The 16,072-nt window shown below is 41.1% G+C and overlaps 1 protein-coding gene across 2 annotated transcripts in view; it reads left to right on the top strand.

Annotated features, from left to right (window-relative positions):
- RBFOX1 (RNA binding fox-1 homolog 1) overlaps positions 1 to 16,072 on the top strand; it is a 381,057-nt gene that overhangs the window by 300,893 nt on the left and 64,092 nt on the right. The gene's annotated exons all lie outside the window — the stretch shown is intronic.

The raw sequence follows: 16,072 nt of genomic DNA, 5'->3' as shown, positions 1-16,072 counted from the left end.
ATGGGATGTGGGGCTTTGGGTTGGGGGCAGGGGGATGGGAGGGGAGGGATATAGTTCATTGCCTTCCTTCTATCACAGCTTTGCAAATCGATACGAAAATAATTGAAATAAAATATGCAGGCCATCCAAGTGACACCCTACCCTAGCAAAAGGTGCTTGGTTGGTGATCTTGGGCATAGTTTTCTCATTGTGGGAAATATTACTAGCCCGTGGCCAGTGACTTGTTCACAAGGCTGTATTATCCTTTGTGATTCCTCTAAGGAGGAAGAAATAAAAGAAAAATGTGGTTCTCCCCCATTTAACTGGGGGGGGTGATAATATTTTAAAAAGCACTTTAATCGATATAGCCATGAATTGCTAGGGGGAGGAGACCAAAAATAAATATGGAACAGAGATCACAGTGTTGGCATGGAAAAAATCAAGGATTTCTCTGCCTGGGATGGATCCTCTGGAGTGGAGAATGCCCCACCCCCACCCCAATTCCCAGAGCAGGTTGCAGAATTACAAGTTCTAGCTGAGTCCACCGTGGTTCTCCAGCTGGTTTGCCCCGCCTCAAAGTCCCCTGGCACAGCCGAGCCCTTACCCTCTATTTCATACAGTGCGTCTACACCCTGGAGAATCCCCATAACTGCCAAATGGGTCCTCACTGGGGTTGGTGATCAAAAGTGAGTCCGGGGGCCAGAGGGAAGGTGGGCTGCTTCTGAGATCAGCTAGAGGAAAGGGCAGGTGGAGAGCAGAGGCAACAGCTTCAGGGCAATTAAGAGCATGAGAGACAAGAGGGGAATCTCCACCGTGCGCCAAGGTCTAGCATCTCAATTCCTAAAGACTGAGGCAAATCAAACTCTTCGCTGCGGGGGCAAAGGTTAGAAGCAGTCACAGGGAAGCCAAAAACATTATGGTTATGAGAAACCCGAGGGTCCCTGAAGTCATCGGGCCATGGGAGTAGCCAGTTGTTTCTCCCAAGCAAAATATAATCTTCAGCAGAAGCTTTGACATTCCTTAAATGCAAGGTATTTTTCCGTGTCCCCAAGACGCCAAAATCTAACCATACTGGCGAGAAATGGTTCTTTCTGAATTTATGAATGTTGTCCCATTTGGGCCAGTGTAAATTATTTGCATATGTCTCCTAGAACTAGAAAGCTACTGCACATTTTCACAGGCTCAACCTTGTTTAATCCTCAAAATCTGCACCAGGTAGGTATTATAATGTTTGCTTTACAGCTGAGGAAATGGAGGGCAATGAGAAGTGGAATGATTCACCCAGGATCACACAGCCAGGATATGGTAGATTTGTTTTTTGAACTTGGTGAGATTAATCAACTTTTGTCTGCTTTTCTGGCTCTATTTGACTCTAAATCTCATCATCTTTCCATTGTAAATACCTGTCCCTCCTTCTCCGTAAATGTTATTTTCCGTAGGAGAGAGGATGACCCAAACTCACCATAGTGTTAGTCCCAGAGTATTATTTGGGGTTTTCTCTAACATTGTTGTCCTACAGAACTGTATAGAATGAAGTGTTTTATATCTGCACAGTTCAGTACACATGCTCGTGGGACTGAGGCACAGAACTTTTAATTTCATTTAATTTTACTTAATGTTACTCTAATTAGCCACCTGGGGCTGATGGCTACCATCTTGGACAGCGTGGCTCTCTATGATTATATGCTGTATGTATATTTCACTTTTCTTTATAGAAGTGAACAAAACAAATTAACTCCAAAAAAGGGCTAGTTTGGATCGGTATAGCTATTCTAAAGTGACTTGGGGAAAATGTGTCATAAATGTCAGGCATGGAAATATGTCACAAATTCTCCACGTTAAAATAGGTAGAGCATACAGAGAAAATAAAATCACCTAAAGCAGGGATCAGCAAACCACAGCCCAAAGGCCAAATCCAGACCCCAGCCTGTTTTTGTAACACTGGTGAGCTAAGAATGGCTTCTTAGATTTTTCAAAGGATTAAAAAACAAAACAAAAACAAAAAATAATATGTGACAGACGTAGGTGGCCCACAAAAGCCTAAAATACTGATATTCTGGCTCTTTACAGAAAAAGTGTGCTCATCTCTGATTTAAAAGGTCCATTTTATTATTACAAACCAAAAAGGGCAATATCATATCACTCTTTATAATTAGACTTCTCTTCTTGAGTTTCAAAGTTAAAATTTATAATAATTATAGAAACTGTGTCATGTGTCCAACACCCTTCATTTTAAAATTGCACAATCCATCATATTACCTACACAGTTTTCATCCTATTATTTTCACTTATTATCATGTCATATGTACTTTATGAAAATATGTTAATGGCCTCATAATAACCTATTGTTTAATGATATTATATTTTAATCTATCCACCCACTGTGTTGTTGGGTACTTAGGTTGATAGCAGTTTTTCAAAAATATTAAGGAAAATAAATGTCCTTGTATACACTTTGTATATAATAGTTTTAAGGAAAATGAATAAATAGCTAATCCTACTACCCCATAACAAAGCAAAACAAAAACTAGTTTCTTGCAATAAGGATCTTCGCTTGTCAATTCCTTAAGCAACAGTATTCAGATTGACAAGCTCAACTGATATTTTGTAAGGACAGCCGACCCTGAGACCCCTCCGGCTCCACTTGGGTTCCCAGGGGTGTGAGATAGGTTCCATCTTGAGACAATGATGCTGAGTGTAAAGATGATCCATCCCTCCCTAAGACACATCGCTAAGGTTTCCTTTCTGCTCTAGTTCTCAGGGTCAGCAATGCCTTTTGGAACTAGACTGTCTTCAGTTACCTGGCTTCTTTGGAACACTCACTTATATTTTCTCTTCCAGATTAAGGTGTATATCCTAGTACAAAGTCACACCGTATTGTCTATAAATAATTCAGCCAGAAAGTAAAGGTTCATTTTTACATGCACACGCACACACACACAATCTAGGGACCCACATACGGTCACCTAAGATTCTTTTCCTTTCTCCAGGGCTGAGAGCCACGTGCCTTGTCTTGGAAGTCTGAATGGCATGGCCTCTTTTTCTCTACGAATCCAGCCTTCTTCCCCAAAGCTGAGGCTCCCTTACGTCTCAGCAATTTTTTTAGGCTACACCAGTGTTTCAACTTGAAAATGCATGTGTTTCTCATTTTTATCTAACAGTCGTGCTCCAGAAGCCAGGTGTGTGTAAATTACACTTTTGTCAGTGGGATCCTATGTGTTTACGGACTTTCAGGATTAATCCCGAGTTTGTGCTTTTTTCCATGGATCTTTAGCTGGCCTTGGATGTTTTTGACTTAAATTGCCCCTCTGCCTAGCAGAATAGCTAATCATCTGTAAATAACACCCTTAAATGCAGTAGGAGAGATGGTTTTTAAAGGAACCCTGCTGAATTAGTCTGTAATGAAAATAATTCCTACTGAAGTTAACTGTTTTTTAAGATGCATTTTTGCATAATGGGTTTTTCCCCCTCTAAGTGAATCATCCTTATAACATGATCCAGAACATGAAAGTATTAAGAGAAAGATTTTCACCCAGAGCTCAATATAATACAACCGAATCCCATAGATTTTTCCCATCACATTCCCACTGAGTCCAGTATTTCCTCCTTTTCCCCAAACTTTACCCTCATGTGAAACCCCAGTTCAAGTTGTGTCCCAGAATATCCTCTTATGTGTCCTAATAAACCACTTCCATCCATAGTGTATCAGATTTAAATGAAGTCTGATCAAAACTCTGGAGAATTAGGCAAGATCACCTTGGACCAAAAAACTTAACATTAATATTTTGTCTAAAAAATATTAACCTTTAATCAACTAATTAAACTAATTAAGTAAAATGATTTTATCGATTTTCAAATAACTGTAATTAATTAATTAACATTGTGCTTTGCTTTGAGTAGCAAACAATGTAGCCCCTCAACAGAGATGTTTGGTGAAAGTGGAGTCAGGGCTGGGGACCTGCTCAGTGCCCACTCCTTCCTAGGGGTCTGGAGGCTCCTTCTGTCAGGGGAAGGGCACCAGCTATATTATTGTCTGCACTGTTTGCATATATCAAGTGGTTGCTTATATCAAAAAAGGCTTCAGGCTGAGAGTTCATTAATCTTTTCCAAATAATCCAAAGTAATGGTAAATTTGGATAAATGTAAATTTGAGTAAATGTATTAAATATTAACAAAATCAAATATACTGACAGCAGATTATTTCTCTGTTAAACAATTATACACTTGAGAAAAATTTGAGATAGTTCATATATAACAAATCTGATCCAAGAAAATGCCTGAATCTGAAATCATGGTAGTGTTCAACTAATTGAAAACCCTCCCTGCAAATCAAGCACTAACATTTGTGAGTAGTGAATTCCTCCCTCTTCTAAAGTTCCTCAGGTTATTAATCGACAGATCTTGGGAGCTCTTAAATTTATTTTCTTTTGGTTTAGTGCATCTTCAGGCATCCTTAAACCTGACCTAAAAAAAAAAAACAGCTTAAGGCAGAAATAGGTAAAGAGCCAAGGTAAAGAGCATATCACCTTTCTTCACCTTTCTTCCAAATTAAGAGATTACCTCCATTTTACTTAGTTAAAATATCAAGAGGTTAATCATTGGTTCCATGAATGGAAACACCCACTTCCAATTTGGATTAGCAAAGCCAGCTCTCACCGATCCTTATTTCCATATGGAGTAGTGTCCAGAAATAGGTAAATGCTACCAGCTTTATTTTGTTGTCTTTACAGTTTAATGAATAGATTTTAAATTACAAAAATAGCACGTACTCACTGTAATGAGGGAAGCAAATACACACGCATACACACACACAAACACACACACACATCTGTATGGAATAATGTAGTAATATCCCCCAACTTATCCGCAGACACACCTTTCAAGTAATCCATATTGACTCCCTGGTAAGTATCTTTTCACATTTTGTCTATAGCAATGCAGGGAAGGACATACACACATGAAATGCGGGGTGTGAGCAGTTTGTTTTTATACAGAGGGGAGCAGTAGCATCCATATTATATGCACATTACACATGTTGATCACATTTTGTTTCACTTAATAACACATTTTCACTATCTTCTATTAAGCCTTTTTGATAATTTCATGCTCTTCCATGGTGTGGATGGTCCAGAGTTCATGCAACCATCTCTGTCCACAGACATTCAAACTCCTTCTTTTTCAGCCTCTCCCTAAAGGCTGCAACAAACATCATTACATACACTCTGACATACACTCTGACATACCCGTGTTCCAAATGCCACATCGAGGTTCCCAAACACAGGATTGTCAGCCCCTCCCACATTCCTGCCAGCACCTGCATAGTTTGCTCTTTTTTAATTTTGCAAACCAGGTGGGTGAAAAATAGCATCTAGTTTGCTCTAGTTGCTTTGCCTTTCATTTAGTGAGCAATATCATCTTTCACATAGTTAATTGTCATTTGGATGTTACCTCTTGTGGATTTCCAATACACATCTGCCAGTTTCTCTTCCAAGTTTTTCTCATTTTATTTTTTAATTCAAATCGAGAGGAAATTATTCATGAGGGACATTATCTATGAATACCATAGATGTTACAAACATAATTCCTGTGTTGGCCATTTAATTCTGCTTCCATTTCACTCTACATTTTTAATAGTATAGGTAAATGTATCTGTCCTTCCTTTTGTTACCAGCTTTAGACATAATTTTAAATGACAAAATCCCTGCCAGGAGCAAGTTTTATTTAGCTCTGTATAGTTTTCTCGGCCGCCGTAACAAAATACCATAGGTTGGGCAGCTGAAACAACAGAAATTTATTTCTCGCGGTTCTGGAGACTGGAAGTCTGAGATCAGGGTGCCAGCATGGTCAGTTCTGATGAGAACTTTCTTCCTGGCTCATAGATGGTTGCCTCACATGGCAGAGACAGCAAGCTTTCAGGTATCTCTTCTTATAAGAACACTAATCCCTTCATGAGGGCCCCACCCCCAAGACCTCATCTAAGCTTAATCACTTCCCAAAGGCCCCCATCTTCATATACCATCACAATGGGAGTTAGGGCATCATCTTGTGAATTCGGGGAGAGACAATTCAGTCCATAGCAAGTCCCTTGACACACAGGTGCCACTTTTATTTGTCAAGGGCCAGAAAAACATTTTCTAACAGAAATTTCTATATGGTCCCATATGCTTATCCATGCAAACAGGTGTATTTTCACACACTTCCACAGAAGCCATGGCTGAATTTTTAGATCCATGTAAGGACAAATCGTAAATTAAAAGGAAGATGACTGTTAATTCCCCCTGGATATTTTCACCACTGACTACAGAAAAAAAAAAAAAAATCTGATATCCCAGGCAAATGCTCAAGAACCTAAATGTTATCAAAATGCAAAAGCATCTTCTCCTTGATTAACTTTTATGAAACTCAAGGGCAAGTGTAATGGCAAAGTTTTAATTGATGTATTGATTGCAGATTTTATGGAAGTAATTGTGTGGAATTCATAAAACAATGATTTAAGTGGCAGAAACATGCCTGCCCTGTTCTACTTTTAGGTAATTGATAGAATTTCCATTGCTTTCTGTAATTAAAGTAACAGCGTAAATTAATTGATGGCTTCCTCTTTCTTCTGCCCAACACAGAAGATGTCAGTAGGTGGAGTTCAGTTAATAGAAGGTGCATGAACAGGTCACTGTGTTACTGATACATTGATTTTAAAACTGTGCCCTTTTTTGTCTCTCTTCTGGTAACTCAAATTTCGTGGTGGCCTCCGAGAGGCTTTTTCTAATATTTTCTGGAGGAATCGCTTAAAAGAATAATAATCAGTGCTGGGGCAAGGCAAGTGACGCACTCACTTCAGACAAAATTTAAAGAGGCACCAAAAAACTCAGTCATCAAGATAAATAACATTTTAACGCAATACAGTAATTCCCCTACACACGAACCTTCAAGTTTCGAACTTTCAAAGATGCAAACGTGCGTTCGCATGTCCAATTACATAACGTAGTTCATGTGTCTGGCGTACATTGTCACATGCGTGCATCCTCTACAAGTGGCTGTGCTTTTGTGTACTTTACTGTACAGTACTGTGTAGAGTACAGTAGTACAGTATCTTTATTTCAAGCCCAGGATGTCGGGAAGCAAGAGTAAAAGCAGTGGTATATAGCCGATTGTGTGAGTTGGGTATCTAGGTTAATTTTGTTGGACTTACGAACAAATTGGACTTACAAACTCGCCCTCAGAACAGAACCCATTCGTATGTAGGGGACTTAATGGAAAAAGATCCATGATCAACAAAATATCAAAATTTTCCATCAGGATGAATATTATTCATTTTTCTTTTGCTGTAGGATCCAATATGGCTCAGCCCAGCACTTCTTTATTTAAATTTTGAGAGTCTGTTCATCATGGATTTTTTAATAATCATTTTAACTTTTTAAAAAATTGCATTAAAATATGATTTATCCTAATCCTGAGGGTTTTGGTGCCCTCTCCCCCTTACATTTTATGCCCAAGGTGAGGCCTAGTTCCAGCCCTGAAATAATAAAAAAATAATATAATCATAATGATAATAATAAGCAATGGTTTTTGAGCACTTACTATACGTTAAGCATTCTGCTAAGCCCTTCACATGAATGTTGTCACTTAATCCTCACAAGAAAACTATGAAATAGGCATTATTATTATCATGCCCCCTTTTCACATGAGGAAATTTAGTCTTCGAGGGATTGAAGAACTGGCCACGGTCACTCAGCTGGATCAACTTTGAACCAGCCTAACTGAATCCCGGGCCTTCCATCCTTACTAGTCTCTAAACTTACACACAAGAGGCTCCTTGCTCTGCTCCTGGAAAGTCTGAGCAGAGAGAGGTCAGGTGGATCCTCTAGACAGCTGTCCGGTCTCTGCATTCAAGCCCCAATGTTGTGCTTACTCCTTTCCATCCCAAGATCTCTGGAGAGTCCTTTTTCCCCCTGTCTGATCTGTCTGGCCAGGGGGTTGGCACAACTGTTCTTTGAAAAGCCAGATAGTCAATATTTCCAGTCCTATGTCCCACCTGGTCTCCACTGCAACTACTCAACTCTGTCCTTATAGCTTGAAGGTAGCCACAGACAATACCTAAATGTATAGGTGTGGCTGGACTTCCCATAGCAGTTTATTTACAAAAGCAGTCTTTGTGCCAGATTTGTTTACCAACCCCTTTGTCAGGCCATCATTCTCCTTTAAAGGGCAGGACACAGGTCAGCTGGCTACCTGGGGGTGGAGGTAAAAGGAGACTTCTTTTTATGTGCAGTGTGGTGTACCTTTTGCATTTTGTGCCATTTTATCGTATTTTAAAACAAATAATGTCAGGTAAGGCACATAAAGAGGATACCCTTTTCCTGGTCCATAGTAAAGTAAGATATATGCATAAATTCAGTGTAGATACAATGGATTGACTTAGCTTTGCTCTCACAATAAACACAAAGAAATAGAGCTGGATTTGGAGCCATGATTTTGGAGCTGCTGGACTTCTCTATGACCTGCCCTAGTTTCCCTGGGATAAATGGTGCAACTCTGTCTAGGTACCCAGGATCCCTCAACTTCTGCCTGGGCTCCTTCTGTTTCCTCCCACACACTTCCAACAAGGCCGGTCCGAAAGGTCCTCCAGACTGCATCCTTCTAATCAGGAATCAGTGGCTGGCTTTTCCCACGTCTATGGCTCAGCATTATGGTGTCAACATACCTAAGTCCCCTTATCATCATCTCTGAAATAATTCCTTCCAGTCTTTAGTCATTCTTTCAGTCCTTTGATGGGGGGGAGGGGGGTGAAAATGCATGACTTCATTCAACCCATCTTTATCAAGTTCTTTCTACGCCAGGTTCCATTCTACATACTGCAATACCCCGTGAACCATACATCCACAAGTCAGCATCTGCAGCATCCACATTCTTGTGGGCAAGACAGAAAATAGACGGATACATAATGCTGAGATTTCAGAATTGCAAACACAGTACTCAGGGGTAGTTGGGAGGCTGCACCCAACAGGAGACTTACCCACTGTCAACACTGCCTTCTGAATACCTCTTGGAAGGTGAACTAAGTATCACTGCTTTCACCATCATTTGGCTCTAGAGACACACTTGGCTACTGAAATCCTATTTCCCTCATTGAGCCCACGGATGGAGAGATTGTGAGGCACCTACTGTGTGCCAGGCTCTGCCTGTTGCCTCGATCATAGCACATGCCTGACTTAATGATCAGTGATTGTCCACAGTTGGACACAGCCATCCAGCTACACTTACTGATGGATGGACTCCAGGAACCATTCATTTTGCAGTCCTGAAGCACCATCTCTTTGCTTTGCTTCCTCTGCCCTGTTTTCTGATGGCCCAGCACATCTCTGACTTATTAACAGGTGGTTTTAAGAGTTTTTTACTAGCTCTTATGTTAACTTACTTATTCCATATGGACACGAGTTTTCAGAACAGGTTCAGTTGTATTTTCAGTCCTTGCCTCTACCTCCCCCACCCACCCCCGAGCGGATTAGCTCCTTTACCAACATCTGTGGTTAATCTGCCTGACTCACAGTCACAGACCACTTCGTTGTTACTGTTGTGTTCTTCCTTCCCTCCTTCCTTCCTTCCTCCCTCCCTCCCTCCCTGCTTACTTTCTTCCTTCCTTCCTATCTTTCTCTCTCTCTCTCTCTCTCTCTCTCTCTCTCTCTCTCTCTCTCTCTCTCTCTCTCTCTCTCTCTCTTTTCTCTTTCTTTCTTTCTTTCTACCAACTTCAGGAAAATTCTTATAAAGCAGTGGTTGAACACCCTCAGTTGTTCACAGGGAAGACAGCAGAGAAGAAGCCACAATTCAGGCAGCTGCTCTCCCAGCACTTTGGTTATTAATCTCCATGCAGAAGGGGGACTTTTGTCTTTTTCAGTGGGGGTCTTGCTGCTGCAAAAGGCTGCCAATTGCAAAAACTACCATCCCGTGGTGTGCCCCCAAACATCTTATTCGTCTTGATATTTCTTGCACAGAAATACATGTGACAGATAAGGAGTCACTGGAGAATGGTTTGCTTTGTGTCAAACAGATATTAAAACAATAAACTACGTTGCCCTGGGATCCCGGCGCGTGCACAGCCAGAGAACGAGGCCGAGATGAGATGTTTTTGAAAGGCAGTGAGGCAGTTGTTCTGGGGGAATTCCCTGGAAACCCCAAGTCCTGTGATAACATTGACAGAAACTACTTTTTCTTAGGATCCACACACGGCCTGGTGCAGCGCCCACATTAAACTCCTCGACCATGACCATGCTCATCTTCCCCCAGCCCTCGGCAGAGGCCAGAGGGAAATTCTTCAATGGGTGAAAAGCTTATTTGAAGAATTAATTGTTTAAGCACTCATCTGCACTTTATTTGCTTTCTCAAACTAATGTGGCTTTGTTTGTTTTTTACTAATATTTGTTTTTCACTCTTTTTTTAAAACTTTTATTTTTTTATTAAAGTATAGTTGATTTATAACATTTTAGGTGTACAGCAAAGTGATTCAGTTATATACATATAAACATATAATTATATATATATTCTTTTTAAGATTCAGTTATATATATAATATATAGAATATATATATTCTTTTCAGATTCACTTATATATTATATATAATATATATAAAATATGTATTATTTTTCAGATTCAGTTATATATATAATATATATATATTCCTTTTCAGATTCTTTTCCATTATAGGTTATTACAAGATATTAAATATAGTTCCCTGTGCTATACAGTAGGTTTTTGTTGGTTATCTATTTTATACATAGTGGTGTGTATCTGTTAATCTCAAACTCCTAATTTATCCCTCTCCCACCCCCTTTCCCCTTTGGTAACCATAAGTTTGTTTTCTATGTCTGTGAGTCTATTTCTGCTTTGTAAATAAGTTCATTTGCATCATTTTTTTAGATTCCCCAAAGAAGTGATATCATATGATATTTGTCTTTCTCTAATGTGGATTTAAAATGGGAAAAAAAAATCCTCTTCTGAGTTCAGAGCTCTGAACATGAAATTTGCAGGGGCCAAAGATAAGATCCTGTTTGATTCCTGCAAGATAAGGGGGTGCAGGTGTATGTGTTTAGGGAACCTGGCTTTGTAAATGGAGCCAAGCCCTGTCCAAGTCTGCACAGCTGGGACTGAACAGCTTAGTACAGAGGTCCTCACCCCCTGGGCCGCAGACCAGTACCGGTCCTCGGCCTGCTAGGAACCGGGCCACACAGCAGACAGTAAGCAGCAAGTGAGCGAAGCTTCATCTGCAGCTCCCCATCGCTCGCATTACCCCCTGAACCATCTCCACCCCTGCCCCCGCCACTGATCCGTGGAAAAATTGTCTTCCACCAAACTGGTCCCTCGTGCCAAAAAGGCTGGGGACCACTGGCTTAGTAGGGAAGTAAGAACCACCAATGATACTCATATAATTCAAGCCCTGGAGCGGGGGCGCTTGGTGTTTCTTGCATAGAAACGTGTCCAACCACAGAGGTGGCCCCTCCTTCCCTTGCCTTATTTCTCTTCAAAAGCAAATCTCCCCATGCAGTGCAAAGATGCATGAAAGGAGGCTGAGCTTACCTCCCACCGGAGGGGAAGGAGCCTGGTATAGTTCATGTAAACACAATCATTCAAACACTTAACTTCACTAGAACTCCAGAAACACCACTGTCTTAAATCATGTGTTCATTCACGTGAAAGTACTGACATTCCAAGAGCTATTTTATTGCTACTGGGGAACTCGGTGGTGGGGGGAGTGTTAACAAAAGGCCATTTTCAGGACCAAATAACACACCACATATTTTAGATCCATCTCCTTGGGTTTGGTTTGCATGCCCTGTAGGCTCTTGACACCTGATTGCCTTTTGTGTAACAAACAAACATACAAGAGCCCCCTCTATGGGCACACCTGCCCAAAGATATATATCATCCCCACCCTTGGTCATTGCTATAGGGATCTAAGAAACATTTCCCAAAGATCTTTTTTTTTGTCAGCAAATCTTAGTCCTCAGTATTAGTTTTACAAAATTCTCCTGAAGCAATACAAAATTTGTAGGAGAAGAGCTGGATTCAGGCAGAGCTGGGTCCTAATCGTCATGGTACACTAGCAGTGTGACCTTGGCCAAGTCTTTTTGCCATGAACATCTTCATGAATACCTGCTTACCTGTGAGCATTAAATGAAATTCTTGTGTAAAAAGACTTTCAGGCTGCTTGAGGCGTTGCAGCTCCTCAAACAAATGGCTATTCTTTCCTTTTCTTTCTTAGAAGCCATCTTCTCCAGGCACTTTTGAAAGTTCACCAAAAAAGCTGGTTTGGAGGGTTTATGTTAGTCTAGTGCCTGGACAACTGGACCATTTCTGAATGGTCTTCCTTCAGTCTGTTCTATGTGGGTGTTTGGGGAGGGCTCCAGCTGGGATATCAGGGAGGTAATCCCGGGGTCCAGATAGCACCTGTCCTACAGGTTTGCTCGGGATGTTGCTCGAAAGATCAGGACTCAGTTTTCAAGTCTGGAAGCTGGCTCTCAAGATCAGATGGGCCTCAACACAAACCGACCAGCTCTATACACAGTGATGGCTGGAAGTGAAATGAATGATGCTTTTGCATTGCATCCCTATCCCGTGAGCCACGGCCAACCCCCTCCGGGGGTCTCATGTTCATGGAGCCCCAGCAGCCCTAGAGAACCATGGGAAATCCAGCCCAGCATAGGGAAGCTCATTTATCTCACTTGCCCTCCTTCCTACCTGGAGAGGCAATTCACAGAGCTTGCTGTTTCAGCCAGCTGTTAGATAGATTGTGAATCATTTAACAATTGAAACTTTACTGTGTGTATGCACTCGATAAGGTAATTATTTATATAAATTATTAGCCTTTTTTTTTTCTCCACGGCTGCCCGAAAAAAGCTACATTGACACCGGTACAGGTTTTTGTCAAACGAATAGATGATGGTAAATTGTTTCATCCAAATTAAAATAGATCTCAGCATCTCACGGCTTTGTCTCCGATGTTCCTTCAAAGGACAGAAAGCACTTTTGCAAATGCCCTCTGAGGTCCTGCTGAGTTAAACACTCCGAGATGGAGATTCATTCTACTTTTGCTGAATGAACTGTTACAAAGATCCTGCCCGCAGGGGTAATGTCAATACCTGTGAGTAGACAGATCACAAATAGGTCTTTTGCACAGAAAAAGCCTATCACTGCGCATTTCAGCAGCCCTGGCACTTCCCACAGGTCTGTTGGATTAAATGGACCATTTGTAACCTGGGAGAAAAGAGACAGCCACTAAGTTCAGGAGCTAAGCAGGAATCACGTGGCAATCAGATAAAAACTGAGGCTGCTGTCCTCATTCAAAATCCCAAAGACCTAAGCGATCAAAGAATAGTCATGTGTGTGAGCATTGTGTAGGGGGGTTTGTTGTGGCTTTTTGAATTTGTTAAGTTCAGAAACATGTCTGCTTTAGGAAAACCAATCTCACTGCTCAGGGTCCATCCCTGTGTCTGCATTTCATTTTTAATTTTTTTTTTTACCTAGATGACTCATTTCTTTCCAAGGAAGAGTCTATTTCCAACCAAGTTGTGAGTCAAGTGATATTTGATACCGGTATTAACCAATAGATTGTATACAGAAGAAAGTGCAACATCCCCAAATATCCTGAAAGCTTCTACTCGCATCTGCCAAATCTTGGAGAAAATTTCTAGTTGAGTTTAGTGATAAGGAGCTCATTATTTTGACGGTAATTGGGTTTGTGTGTATAACACCATACTATTATAACCCAGATCCCCACCGCTGGGAGAGTCCATCTTCCCCCACATTTGGGGATTGTATACAACCCCTCTGATGCCAGCTCACATTCAGATGTGGAGATCAACCCCAGTGGAGAAGGAAAAGAGCTTGCCTTGGACTCTCATCATGAACATGAATTAGGAGTGATCCCCATGGCTTGTGTCCGATTAACAGAGAAGGAGCAAAGCCCTTCCAGGTGTCTTGAAATCTCAGAACATAAATATAGAATGGAAGAAATGGCACCCGCCCCCCTCCCCTACCCCTTGGCCCCCAACAAGGTCTCAGGGAGGCTTGTCAACAGGTTGCTCTGCAAATTAACTCTGCCCATGATGAATCGGGGCTGGTTCTCTTGGATGTGGTATGGATAGAGGGAGGTGATGGAGTAGCTTGTCCAGACACTAGTAGGGAAGTACAAATTGAGAGCCTCTACACAGTGTGGGGAGAGTGGAAGTAGAGAGTTTTTGCTCAAAGATGACGTGGTATGCTTTCGTTCTAGCTGTCTTGTGTGATAGATAAGATGACAGGTCTAGTGTCAGGCTGCCTGGGTTCAGATTATCGGAGAGCTTCCGAGCTGCTCTCTATCTTCATTTCCCCGCCAGGAAGTGAAGATCAAAATAAGAAGTTGTTCGTGTGGTTTTGTGAAGAGATTGTGAGTTAATCTGTGGGTTAGTGACTAGCAGCTGGTTCCTCGTACAGCAGAATCTCCTCCATCTGATAATGGAGTACAAGAGGATGGAATTATGCCAACTGTAATCATGACTTTGCTTGGATTATTTCAGTTATCACAGCCTGAACTTTTAGACAAGTGAGGTCCAGAGTCACTCACCGCTAACGTCCTCATTAAAGTTTCTCTTAAAATAGGCATCCTTCGTAAGCAGCACCTTAGCGACTCTCACAGGTTCAAGAACTGTCAATCATCTTTCCTCTGTAACGGACCTACTATATGGCATCCTCAGTTTATCTGACGATATAATGCATAAACATTTCAGCCGTTACCTGGGACCAGGTAATCCTCTGTGCGTTGGAGACACAGTATGGACCAAAATGAAGTCCTCAGGACACCCCAAAAGAGAGATAGGTAACGAAGTTGCGATCAGATGAGGTGGTAGAAGATGGTAAGTGAAGGGGAAAAAAAGGAGTGGTATGATGGTGACAGTGGCCGTGTTGGGAAGTGTGGGGTAAAACTGAGAGGAAAGGCCTTTGAAGGAAGAGCTGTTGCTGGAACCAAGAATTGAATTAGAGAATCGATGTTTAGAGACTGGACAAAGGCGAGAATCTTTATCACTGAGAAACAGCAGTCAGAGGAGGCTAGAGGAAAATGAGGCCTTTTAGCCTCATACAGTAAAGAGTTAGGCCAATAAATTCATCTCAGGCAATCAAGCCAGCACAATGTCCCCATCTTTTTTCCTTTCAAAAATGTGCCTCAGTCTCCAAGTTCAAGTGCTTGCCAATGCCTTCGATGCATCCTCATCAGACCTATAACAGCCTAGAAACTTCTGGCTAATTTGGATTTGACTAAAACTTTTGTACCATGACGTTATGTAAAGAGATTCAATTATGGTGCACAATGTTTTGTGAGTAACTACCGCCCATAAAAAGTTAATTAATCAGGGCTGTGTCAATTTCCTCGTGCCATGTCAATTTGCTGCCAGGTAATTAATCACTAATCACCCACCGAGCAGCAGGCCGGGGGGACAATCCACGAGCCATTTATTGTCTTTCCCCAAATAAATGGCACATGCAGCCAGGAAGAAACACATCTTGCCTTTCATAATATTTTTATCGACACTTTCGCAAGTTGTAATAGGCTGCAGCAACAAGCAGCTGCAGTTCAATGGAATATGAATATTAAAGAAACAAATGAGTGGAGATTTATAGGACATTGCATTTCTGTTATGTCAGTTTTGAGATTAAACCGAGCAAATGAACAGTGAAAAATTACTCTTCCATGTGGAGAATGGTGATTAGACTTGTACATTAATTAGAAATTTTTGTTTTCCTATTCAATGCATTTCAAATGAGGATGTCCTATAAGGAACTGTTTGTCCAAAATGTAGATTTATTCACTTCTAAACAGCAGTATTTAATATCAACATGCATTTTAAAATGAAACAAAAGCCGATTCCAAATGTGCATTTCAGGGATAAATATATGTGCACATGAGAACCAGAGAGCCCAACAAATTGAGTGGCCATTTTGGTCTTTTTGTAGATGACTGCATGGATGGAACACTCCCTTTTTACCCCCAAACCTTGAAATGACTAAATTTCAACCAAATTGAAAGCCTTTCCATTTTGATTTTGACCTAGAACTAAATATAGTCCATCAT

The sequence above is a fragment of the Mesoplodon densirostris genome, chromosome 16 (assembly GCF_025265405.1).
Source record: "Mesoplodon densirostris isolate mMesDen1 chromosome 16, mMesDen1 primary haplotype, whole genome shotgun sequence".
NCBI lineage: Eukaryota > Metazoa > Chordata > Mammalia > Artiodactyla > Ziphiidae > Mesoplodon > Mesoplodon densirostris.
Note: the sequence above shows the minus strand (reverse complement) of the source record. Positions and strands in the feature narration are given on the sequence as shown.